Source organism: Triticum dicoccoides, chromosome 4B, assembly GCF_002162155.2.
Source record: "Triticum dicoccoides isolate Atlit2015 ecotype Zavitan chromosome 4B, WEW_v2.0, whole genome shotgun sequence".
Classification (NCBI taxonomy): Eukaryota; Viridiplantae; Streptophyta; class Magnoliopsida; order Poales; family Poaceae; genus Triticum; species Triticum dicoccoides.
This window is the reverse complement of record NC_041387.1, coordinates 428,247,935-428,259,737: the sequence shown is the minus strand read 5'-3', so window position 1 is coordinate 428,259,737 and position 11,803 is coordinate 428,247,935.

The window sequence follows — 11,803 nt, the reverse complement described above, 5'->3', positions numbered from 1 at the left end:
CAAAAATGGAGAAGAAAATAAAAAATGTATTACATAAATACCAAAAAAAAGTGTGTAGAGTAACAATGGAACTTAGAGAGAAAACGAAAGAAAACAAATGAAAAAAAAGAAGCAACAAAACCGGGGGGGAAATTATAGGAAAGAGAAAGAAAAGAAAAAAGCTAGTGAAAACCGAGAAAGAAAGAAAGAAACCCGATGAGAATCAAAGAAAAAAAAAGAGAAAACAACCAATAAAACCCGAGAAAGAAGCATATAAAATGAAGAAAAGGGAAAAACAATAAAAGTGAGAAATAAACAAAGAAAAATCAGTAGAAAAAAGTAAAACAAAGGAAAGAACAATAGAAAACTGCCTTGTTTTCTTTAAGTAGTACGCATCCTAGTAGTAAAACATGAACCTGGTAGGTGGTGCAATGGCTAACGTGTTACATGGGAGCCAGTCGGTCCTTGGATTGATCCCTGACACGCCCTTTTTTCTTCTTTTGTTTATATATACTACTAGTAATTTGCACGTGCTTCACACATCAAGCTTATGATGCGATACCAAATGATCATACTAAGCGGTAATAATGATGGAATGTTATAATTCTCGTGCACATTTGTGAGAGCTTATTGCATAAAGTTTTTTGTTTGAAAAAGACTCTTGAAGCGCATTGAAATCCTTTAGTTTTTCAAACTTAAAGTCGCAATGTTTGAAGAAAAGGAGAACATGAGATTTGCTGTGAAAATAACTATTCAAATTCTTATCTTTTATCTGCCCTAGTGCCATGTCATAAGTTTTACCTATGTTTTGTTGTGCACTCTGTGCCCCGAGGGTGTTCACAAATTGACTTACAACAGTCAGTTCAAGGAATAAAGAAGAGCAAAATAGTGATTTGTACTGTGTGTCTCTGTACAGTTGTGTTCATTCTAACTGCCCACCCTACCGTCATGCTCTTTTTTTACATAAAAGAAAAAAGAAGAAGGGGAAAGGCATGTATGATGCATGCATGCAACAGTTGAGTGACAAAATGCTGCTCTTACCTCTAGATAGATGTAGACTTTTCTAGCAATTTAACACACACTCTCTCTCCCTGTCATGTTGTTGTACTTGTTGGGGAACATTGCATGGGAAACAAAAAAATTCCTACGCTCAGCAAGATCAATCTAGGAGATGGACATCTATGAGAGGAGAGATTGCATCTACATACCCTTGTAGATCGCTAAGCGGAAGCGTTAAGAAACGCGGTTGATGTAGTCGAACGTCTTCGCGGTCCAATCACGATCCTTCCCGCGAACTCCCGATCCAAGTGTCGAATGGACGGCACCTCCGCGTTCAACACGTGTACGACTTGATGACTCACCTCCTTGATCCAATGAGCGATGGTGAAGTAGTATCTCGAGTCCTCCGGTGGCACGGCGGCGTGCTGCGGTGGTGGTTGTGGAATCTCAGCAGAGCTTCGCTAAGCACTACAGACATGAAGATGGCTACGAGGGAGAGGGAGGGCAGCGCCGTGGCATAGATGGGGTGTGGCTGCCCTCCCTCTCCTCATCTATATATAGGCCCCGCTGCCAGGGAAACCCTAGATGGGTTTTCCCCCTTAGGAGACTTGGCCCCCAAGCCAAAGGGGTGGAAACCCTAGGGGGCACCCCCACCTCCTCTGGCAATGTGGGATGGGGTGAGGGGGGCGCACAGCCCCTTAGTGGGCTCATTTTCCTCCTCCCTTTGGCCCATGAGGCCCCCCAACACTTGTCGGCCCCCCCGAAACCCCTTTCGGTCAAGCTGGTCATCACCCGGTACCCCTGGAACAATTCTGGACTGCAATACCCTTCGTCCAATATATCAATATTCACCTACAGACCATTCCGGAGTTCCTCGTCATGTCTAGGATCTCATCTTGGACTCCGAAAAACCTTCGGGAACCACCATAATGACTCAACTATACTTATATCGTCACCAAACATTAAGTTCGTAGACCCTGCGGGTTCGAGAACTATGCAGACATGATCAAGACACCTCTACGGTCAATAACCAATAGCGCGACATGGATGCCTATATTGATTCCTACATATTCTACGAAGATCTCATCGGTCGAACCTCAGTGTGAAGGATTCTGCTAATCCCATATGTAGTTCCCTTTGTCTATCGGTATGTTACTTGCCCGAGATTCAATCGTCGGTATCTCCGTACCTAGTTCAATCTCGTTATCAGCAAATCTCTTTACTCATTCCATAATACAAGATCTCATGGCTAACTCTTTAGTCACATTGCTTGCAAGCTTATTGTGATGTCGTATTACCGAGTGGGCCCTGAGATACCTCTCTGTCATACAGAGTGACAAATCCCAGTCTTGATCCATGCCAACTCAACACACACCCTTGGAGATACCTATAGAGCACCTCTATAGTCACCCAGTTACGTTGCGACGTTTGGTACACACAAGGTATTCCTTTGGTGTCAGTGAGTTGCATGATCTCATGGTTAGATGAACATATACTTTGACAAGCAGAAAATGATAGCAATAAATTTGATACGATCATATGCTACATTTATAGTTTGGGTCTTGTCCATCACATCATTCTCCCAATGATGTGATCCCGTTATCAAATGACAACTCATGTCTAGCTATGACCAGGAAACGATAGCCATCTTTGATCAACGATCTAGTCCGGAAGAGGCTTACTAGGGACATGTTGTTTTCTATGTATCCACACATGTATTTGAGCTTCCGATCAATACAATTCTAGCATGGATAATAAACGATTATCATGAATAGGGAAATATGATAATAATTAATCTATTATTGCCTCTAGGGCATATTTCCAACAGTCTCCCACTTGCACTAGAGTCAATAATCTACTCCCTCCGTCCCATAATATAAGAACGTTTTTGACACTACACTAGTGTCAAAAACATTCTTATATTTTGGGACAGAGGGAGTAATTCACATCACCATGTGATTAACACCCAATTAGTTCTGGGATTTGATCATGTTTTGCTTGTGAGAGAGGTTTTAGTCAACAGGTCTGCAACATTCAGATCCGCGTGTACTTCGCAAATTTTTATGTCATACTCTAGATGTTGCTACCATGCTCCACTATATGTATCCGGTTTGCTACTCAGAGTCATCCAAATTGGTGTTAAAGCTTGCATCAGCGTAACCCTTTACGCCGAACCCTTTATCACCTACATAACCGAGAAACTCTACTCAGTGTCATCCGAATTGGTGTTTAAAGCTTGCATTGACATAACCCTTTATGTCGAACTCTTTATCACCTCCATAACCGAGAAATGTTTCCTTATTCTTCTAAGGATAATTTTGATCGTTGTCCAGTGATCCACTCCTAGATCACTCTTGTACCCCCTTGTCAGACATGTGGCAAGGTACATATCAGGTGCGGTACACGACATGACATATCGTATAGAGCCTATGGCTAAGGCATAGGGGACGACCTTCGTCCTTTCTCTTTCTCGTTCCGTGGTCGAGATTTGAGTCTTACTCAACTTCACACCTTACAACTCAGGCAAGAACTCCTTCTTTGTCTGGTCCATTTTGAACTCCTTCAAAATCATGTCAAGGTATGTGCTCTATGAAAGTCTTATCAGGCGTCTTGATATATCTCTATAGATCTTGTTGCCCAATATGTAAGCAACTTTACCCAGGTCTTCCTTTGAAAAACTTATTTCAAACAACCCTCTATACTTTCCATAAATTCTACATCATTTTCGATCAACAATACGTCATCCATATATACTTACCAAAAATGTTGTAGTGCTCCCACTCACTTTCTTGTAAATACAAGTTTCTTGCAAACTATGTATAAACCCAAAAGTTTTGATCACCTCATCAAAATGTATGTTCCAACTCCGTGATACTTGCTCCAGTCCATAGAAGGATCGCTAGAGCTTCCATACCTCTTAGCATCCTTAGGATTGATAAAACCTTCTGGTTGTATCACATACAACCTTTCCTCATGGAAACCGTCAAGGAAAGTTTGTTTTGACATCCATCTGCCAGATTTCGTGATTGGAAATGCAGTAACTGCTAACATAATTCCAACAGACTTTAGCATCGCTATGAGTGATAAAGCCTCATCATATTTAACTTGAACTTGTCGGAAACTTCTTTGCGACAAGTCGAGCTTCATAAATGGTGACATTACCATCAACTTCTATCTTCTTCTTAAAGATCCATTTATTCTCAATGGCTTGCCGATCATCGGGCAAGTCCACCAAAGTCCATACTTTGTTCTCATACATGGATCCTATCTTAGATTTCATGGACTCTAACCATTTGTCAGAATCTGGGCCCACCATCGTTCTCCATAGCTCGTAGGTTCACCGTTGTCCAACAACATGACCTCTAAGACGGGGTTACCGTACCACTCAGGAGTTGTACGTACCTTCATCGACCTACAAGGTTTGATAGTAAATTGATCCGAAGCTTCATGATCAGCATGATTAGCTTCCTCTTTAACTGACGTAGGTTCCACAAAAACATGTTTTTGTGCTACGCTACTCTCTGGTTAAAGTAAAGGTTCAACAACCTCATCAAGTTCTATCTTCCTCCCACTCAATTCTTTCGAGAGAAACTCTTTCTTGAGAAAGGACTCATTCTTAGCGAAAAACACTTTGCCTTCATATCTGAGATAGAAGGTATACCCAACCGTCTCCTTTTGGGTATCCTATGAAGACACATTTGTCCGCTTTGGGTTTGAGCTTTTCCAGCTAAAGCCTTTTGACATAAGCATCGCAGCCCCAAACCTTAAGAAACGACAACTTAGGTTTCTTACCAAACCACAATTCATACGGTGTCGTCTCCACGGACTTAGATGGTGCCCTATTTAAAGCGAATGTAGTTGTCTCCAATGCATAGCCCCAAAACGATAGTGGTAGATTGGCAAAAGACATCATAAAACGCACCATATCCAATAAGGTACGATTACGATGTTCAGACACACCATTACACTGTGGTGTTTCAGGTGGCGTCAAATGTGAAACAATTCCACATTGTCTTAAGTGATTGCTAAACTCATAACTCAGATATACTCCCCCTCGATCGGATCGTAGGAATTTAATCTTCTTGTTACAATGATTCTCAACTTCACTCTAAAATTGCTTGAACTTTTCAAACGTTTCAGACTTATGCTTCATTAAGTAAACATACCCGTATCTACTCAAATCATCGGTGGAGGTGAGGAAATAACGATATCCACTGCACGTGTCAACACTCATCGGACCACACACATTAGCATGTATGATTTCCAACAAGTCACTTGTCCGTTCCATTGTTCTGGAAAATGGGGTTTTAGTCATCTCGCCAATGAGGCATGGTTCGCATGTGTCAAGTGATTCAAAATCAAGTGACTCCAAAAGTCCATCACCATGGAGTTTCTTCATGCATTTCACACCAATATGACCTAAGCGGCAGTGCCACAAGAAAGTGGTACTATCATTATCAACGCTACATCTTTTGGCATCTATGTTATGAACATATGTATCACTATGATCGAGATTCAATAAACCATTCACATTGGGTGCATGACCATAGAAGGTATTATTCATGTAAACAGAATAAACATTATTCTTAAATGAATAACCATATTGCAATAAACATGATCTAATCATATTCGTGCTCAACGCAGACACCAAATAACATTTATCTAGGTTCAACACTAATCTCGAAGGTAGAGGGAGCGTGCGATAGTGATCACATCAACCTTGGAAAACACTTCCAACACACATCATCACCTTGCCCTTTGCTAGTCTCTGTTTATTCCGCAGGTTTTGTACGCGTTACCAATATTAGCAACTAAACCGGTACGTAATACCCATGTGCTACTAGGAGTACTAGTAAGGTACACATCAATAACATGTATATCAAATATACTTTTGTTGAAGTTGCCAGCCTTCTTATCTATTGGGGTAGTTCTGCTACCAGTGATTGTTCCCCTTACAATAGAAGCACTTAGTCTCGGGTTTGGGTTCAACCTTAGGTTTCTTCACTGGAGCGGCAACTGGCTTGCCATTCATGAAGTTTCCCTTCTTGCCCTTCCCCTTTCTTGAAACCAGTGGTCTTGTTAATCATCAACACTTGATGCCCCTTCTTGATTTCTACCTTTGCGGCCTTAAGCACCATGAACAGCTCCGGGATCATCTCCATCCCTTGCATGTTATAGTTCATCACGAAGCTCTAGTAGCTTGGTGATAGTGAGTGGAGAACTCTATCAACCACTATCTTATATGGAAGATTAACTCCCACTTGATTCAAGCGATTGTAGCACCCAGACATTCTAAGAACATGCCCTCCATCTTGTAGGAAAATACCTTGTCAGAGGTCTCATACCTCTCAACACGGGCATGAGACTTAAATACCAATTTCAGCTCTTGAAACATCTCATATGTTCCATGGCGTTCAAAACGCCTTTGGAGCCCCGATTCTAAGCTGTAAAGCATGATGTACTAAACTATCAAGTAGTCATCAAAACGTGTCTGCCAAATGTTCACAACATCAACAGATGACGCTAGAGGTGTTGGCACACCGAGCGGTGCATCAAGTACATAAGCCTTCTGTGCAGCAGTGAGGACAATCCTCAGACTATGGCCCTAGTCCGCATAATTGCCTACAATATCTTTCCACTTAGTATTTCTCTAGGAATGTATCAAAACAGGGAGCTACAGCACGAGTATTGATCTACAACATAATTTGCAAAGCAACTTAGACTATTGTTCATGATAATGAGTTCAACTAATCATATTACTTAAGAACTCCCACTCAAATCGACATCCCTCCGGTCGTCCGAGTGTAACATGATCCAAATTCACCAACCCAAGTCCGATCATCACGTGAGATGAGGTGGTTTCAATGGTGAATATCTCCATGTTGATCATATCTACTATATGACTCATGTTCGACCTTTCGGTCTCTTGCGTTCCGAGGCCATGTCTGTACATGCTAGGCTCGTCAAGTTTAACCCAAATTTTCCGCATGTGCAAAACTAGCTTGTACCCGTTGTATGAGAACATAGAGTCTATCACATCCGATCATCACGTGGTGCTTCGAAACGATGAAATTTCGTAATGGTGCACACTTGGGGAGAACACAATTTTATCTTGAAATTTTAGTGAGGCATCACCTTATAATGCTACTGCCGTCCTAAGCAAAATAAGATGCATAAAAGGATTAACATCACATGCAAATCATAAGTGACATGATACGGCCATCAACTTGTGCTTTTGATCTCCATGTCCAAAGCACTGACATGATCTCCATTGTCACCGGCATGACACCATGATCTCCATCATCGTGTCACCATCAGGGTTGTGACGCCAACCATGCTTCTACTACTATTGCTACCGTTTAGCGATAAAGTAAAGCATTACATAGCGCTTAATGATTGACACGTAGGTCATACAATAATTAAAGACAACCCTATGGCTCCTACCGGTTGCCGTATGCATCAACATGCTAATTGATATAAACAACTATTACAAACATGATCATCTCATACATCAAATATATTTCATCATGTTCTTGGCCATATCATATCACAATATACCTTGCAAAAACAAGTTAGACGTCCTCTAATTTGTTGTTGCATGTTTTACGTGGCTGCTATGGGTATCTTGTTGGGGAACGTAGCAGAAATTCAAAATTTTCCTACGAGTCACCAAGATCTATCTATGGAGAGACTAGCAACAAGAGAGAGGAGAGTGCATCTACATACCCTTGTAGATCGCTAAGTGGAAGCATTCAAGAGAACGGGGTTGAGGGGGTCGTACTCGTCGTGATCCAAATCACCGGAGATCCTAGTGCCGAACGAACGGCACCTCCGCGTTCAACACACGTGCAGCCCGGTGATGTCTCCCAAGCCTTGATCCAGCAAGGAGAGAGGGAGAGGTTGGGGAAGACTCCGTCCAGCAGCAGCACAACAGCGTGGTGGTGGTGGAGGAGCGTGGCAATCCTGCAGGGCTTTGCCAAGCACCGCGGGAGAGGAGGAGAACGAGAGGTAGGGCTGCGCCAATAGGAGAAGAACTTCGTGTGTTGGGCTGCCCCTTTGCCTCCACTATATATAGGGGGAGAGGGGGGGCTGCGCCAGGGGCAAGGGTGAAGCTCCCATGCGCCTCCCCACTATATATAGGTGTAGAGGGGGCTGGTTTCTTGCCCTCCAAGTCCATTGGGGCGTTGGCAAAGGTGGGAGGAAAGAAATCCCATCATTTCCTTCCCCACCGATTGTTATCCCCCCCTTTTAGGGATCTTGGTCTTATCCCTTCGGGATATGATCTTATTCCTTCTAAGGGGGGATCTTGGTGTGCCTTGATCAAGGGTGTGGGGCCTTTCCCCCACTACCCACGTTCATGTGGGCCCCCCCATGCAGGTGGGCCCCACTCCGGAACCTTCTAGAACATTCCCGGTACAATACCGAAAAATCCCGAACATTTTCTAGTGGCCATAATAGGACTTCCCATATATAAATCTTTACCTCCGGACCATTCCGAAACTCCTCATGACATCCGGGATCTCATCTGGGACTCCGAACAACATTCGATAACTGCACACCAATTCCCATAACAACTCTAGCGTCATCGAACCTTAAGTGTGTAGACCCTACGGGTTCGGGAATCATGCAGACATGACCGAGACAGCTCTCTGGCCAATAACCAACAGCGGGATCTGGATACCCATGTTGGCTCCCACATGCTCCACGATGATCTCATCGGATGAACCACGATGTCGAGGATTCGATCAATCCCGTATACAATTCCCTTTGTCTACCGGTATAGTACTTGCCCGAGATTCGATCGTCGGTATACCGATACCTTGTTCAATCTCGTTACCGGAAAGTCTCTTTACTCATTCCATAACACATCATCCTGCGATCAACTCCTTGATCACATTGTGCACATTATGATGATGTCCTACCGAGTGGGCCCAGAGATACCTATCCGTCACATGGAGTGACAAATCCCAGTCTCGATTCGTGCCAACCCAACAGACACTTTCGGAGATACCTGTAGTGCACCTTTATAGCCACCCAGTTACGTTGTGACGTTTGGCACACCCAAAGCATCCCTACGGTATCCGGGAGTTGCACAATCACATGGTCTAAGGAAATGATACTTGACATTATAAAAGCTTTAGCATACGAACTACACGATCTTTGTGCTAGGCTTAGGATTGGGTCTTGTCCATCACATCATTCTCCTAATGATGTGATCTCGTTATCAACGACATCCAATGTCCATGGTCAGGAAACCATAACCATCCATTGATCAACGAGCTAGTCAACTAGAGGCTTACTAGGGACATGGTGTTTTCTATGTACCCACACATGTATCTTAGTTTCCTATTAATACATTTATAGCATGGATAATAAACGATTATCATGAACAAGGAAATATAATAATAACTAATTTATTATTGCCTCTAGGGCATATTTCCAACAGTCTCCCACTTGCACTAGAGTCAATAATCTAGTTCACATTGCCATGTGATTAACACTAATAGGTCACATCGCCATGTGACCAACATCCAAAGAGTTTACTAGTGTTACTAAACTAGTTCACATCACCATGTGATTAAGACTCAATGAGTTCTGGGGTTTGATCATGTTTTGCTTGTGAGAGAGGTTTTAGTCAACGGGTCTGCAACATTCAGATCCGTATGTATTTTGCAATTCTCTATGTCATATTGTAAATGCTGCTTCCACGCTCCACTTGGAGCTATTCCAAATGGTTGCTCCACTATACATATCCAGTTTTCTACTCAGAGTCATTCAGACAGGTGTTAAAGCTTGCATTGACGTAACCCTTTACGCCGAACTCTTTATCACCTCCATAATCGAGAAACATGTCATTTATTTACTCCAAGGAAAATTTTGACCGCTGTCCAATGATCCATTCCTGGATCATTCTTGTACCCCTTGACTGACTCATGGCAAGGCACACTTCCGGTGCGGTACACAGCATAGCATACTATAGAGCCTACGTCTGAAGCATAGGGGACGACCTTCGTCCTTTCTCTCTCTTCTTCCGTGGTCGAGCTTTAAGTCTTAACTTCATACCTTACAACTCATGCAAGAACTCCTTCTTTGACTGATCCATCTTGAACACCTTCAAGATCATGTCAAGGTATGTGCTCATTTTAAAGTACCATTCAGCGTTTCTGATCTATCCTCATAGATCTTGATGCTCAATGTTCAAGTAGCTTAATCCAGGTCTTCCATTGAAAAACACTTTTCAAATAACCCTATATGCTTTCTAGAAATTCTACATCATTTCCGATCAACAATATGTCAACAACATATACTCATCAGAAATTCTATAGTGCTCCCACTCACTTCTTTGGAAATACAAGTTTCTCATAAACTTTGTATAAACTCAAGATCTTTGATCATCTCATCAAAGCATATATTCCAACTCCGAGATGCTTACTCCAGTCCTTAGAAGGATTGCTGGAGCCTTGCACACTTGTTAGCATCTTTCAGGATTGACAAAACCTTCTGGTTGTATCACATACAACCTTTCCTCAAGTATAATGTCGAGGAAACAATGTTTCTTCATCCTGTCTGCAAGATTTCATAAATCATGCGGTAATTGCTAATTTAATTCCAACAGACTCTTAGCACCGCTACGAGTGAGAAAGTCTCATCATAGTCAACTCCTTGAACTTGTCGGGAAACATATTAATGACAAATCGAGCTTTCTTAATGGCGATACTTACCATCATTGTCTGTCTTCCTTTTAAAATCCATCTGTACCCAACGGCCTTACGACCATCAAGTATTTCTTCCAAAGTCATGGATCCTCTCTCGGATTTTATGGCCTTGAGCCATTCGGCGGAATCCGGGCCCACCATCGCTTCTCCATAGCTCGTAGGTTCATTGTTGTCTAGCAACATGACCTCCAAGACAGGATTACGTACCACTCTGAAGCAGTACGCATCATTGTCGACCTACGAGATTTGGTAATGACTTGATCTGAAGTTTCATGATCACTATCATAGGCTTCTACTTCAATTGGTGTAGGTGCCACAGGAACAACTTCCTGTGCCTGTGCTACACACTAGTTGAAGTGATGGTTGAACAACCTCATCAAGTCTCCACCATCCTCCCACTCAATTCTTTTGAGAGAAACTTTTCCTCGATAAAGGACCCGTTTCTAGAAACAATCACTTTTGCTTCCGGATCTGAAATAGGAGGTATACCCAACTGTTTTGGGTGTCCTATGAAGATGTATTTATCCGCTTTGGGTTCGAGCTTATCTGGCTGAAACCTTTTCACATAAGCGTCGCAGCCCCAAACTTTTAAGAAACGACAGCTTAGGTTTCTCTAAACCATAGTTCATAAGCTGTCATCTCAACGGAATTATGTGGTGCCCTATTTAAAGTGAATGTGGTTGTCTCTAATGCTTGACCCATGAACGATAGTGGTAAATCGATAAGAGACATCATGGTATGCCCCATATCCAATAGGGTGCATCTATGATGTTCGGACACACCATCACACTATGGTGTTCCAGGCGGTGTTAGTTGTGAAACAATTTCCACAATGTCTTAATTGCGTGCCAAAGCTCGTAAATCAGATACTCATCTCTATGATCATATCATAGACATTTTATCCTCTTGTCACGATGATCTTCAACTTCACTCTGAAATTACTTGAACCATTCAATAATTCAGACTCGTGTTTCATCAAGTAAATATACAATATCTACTCAAATCATCCGTGAAGCAAGAATATAACAATATCCACTGCGTGCCTCAACACTCATTGGACTGTACACATCAAAATGTGTTACTTCCAACAAGTTGCTATCTTGTTCCAT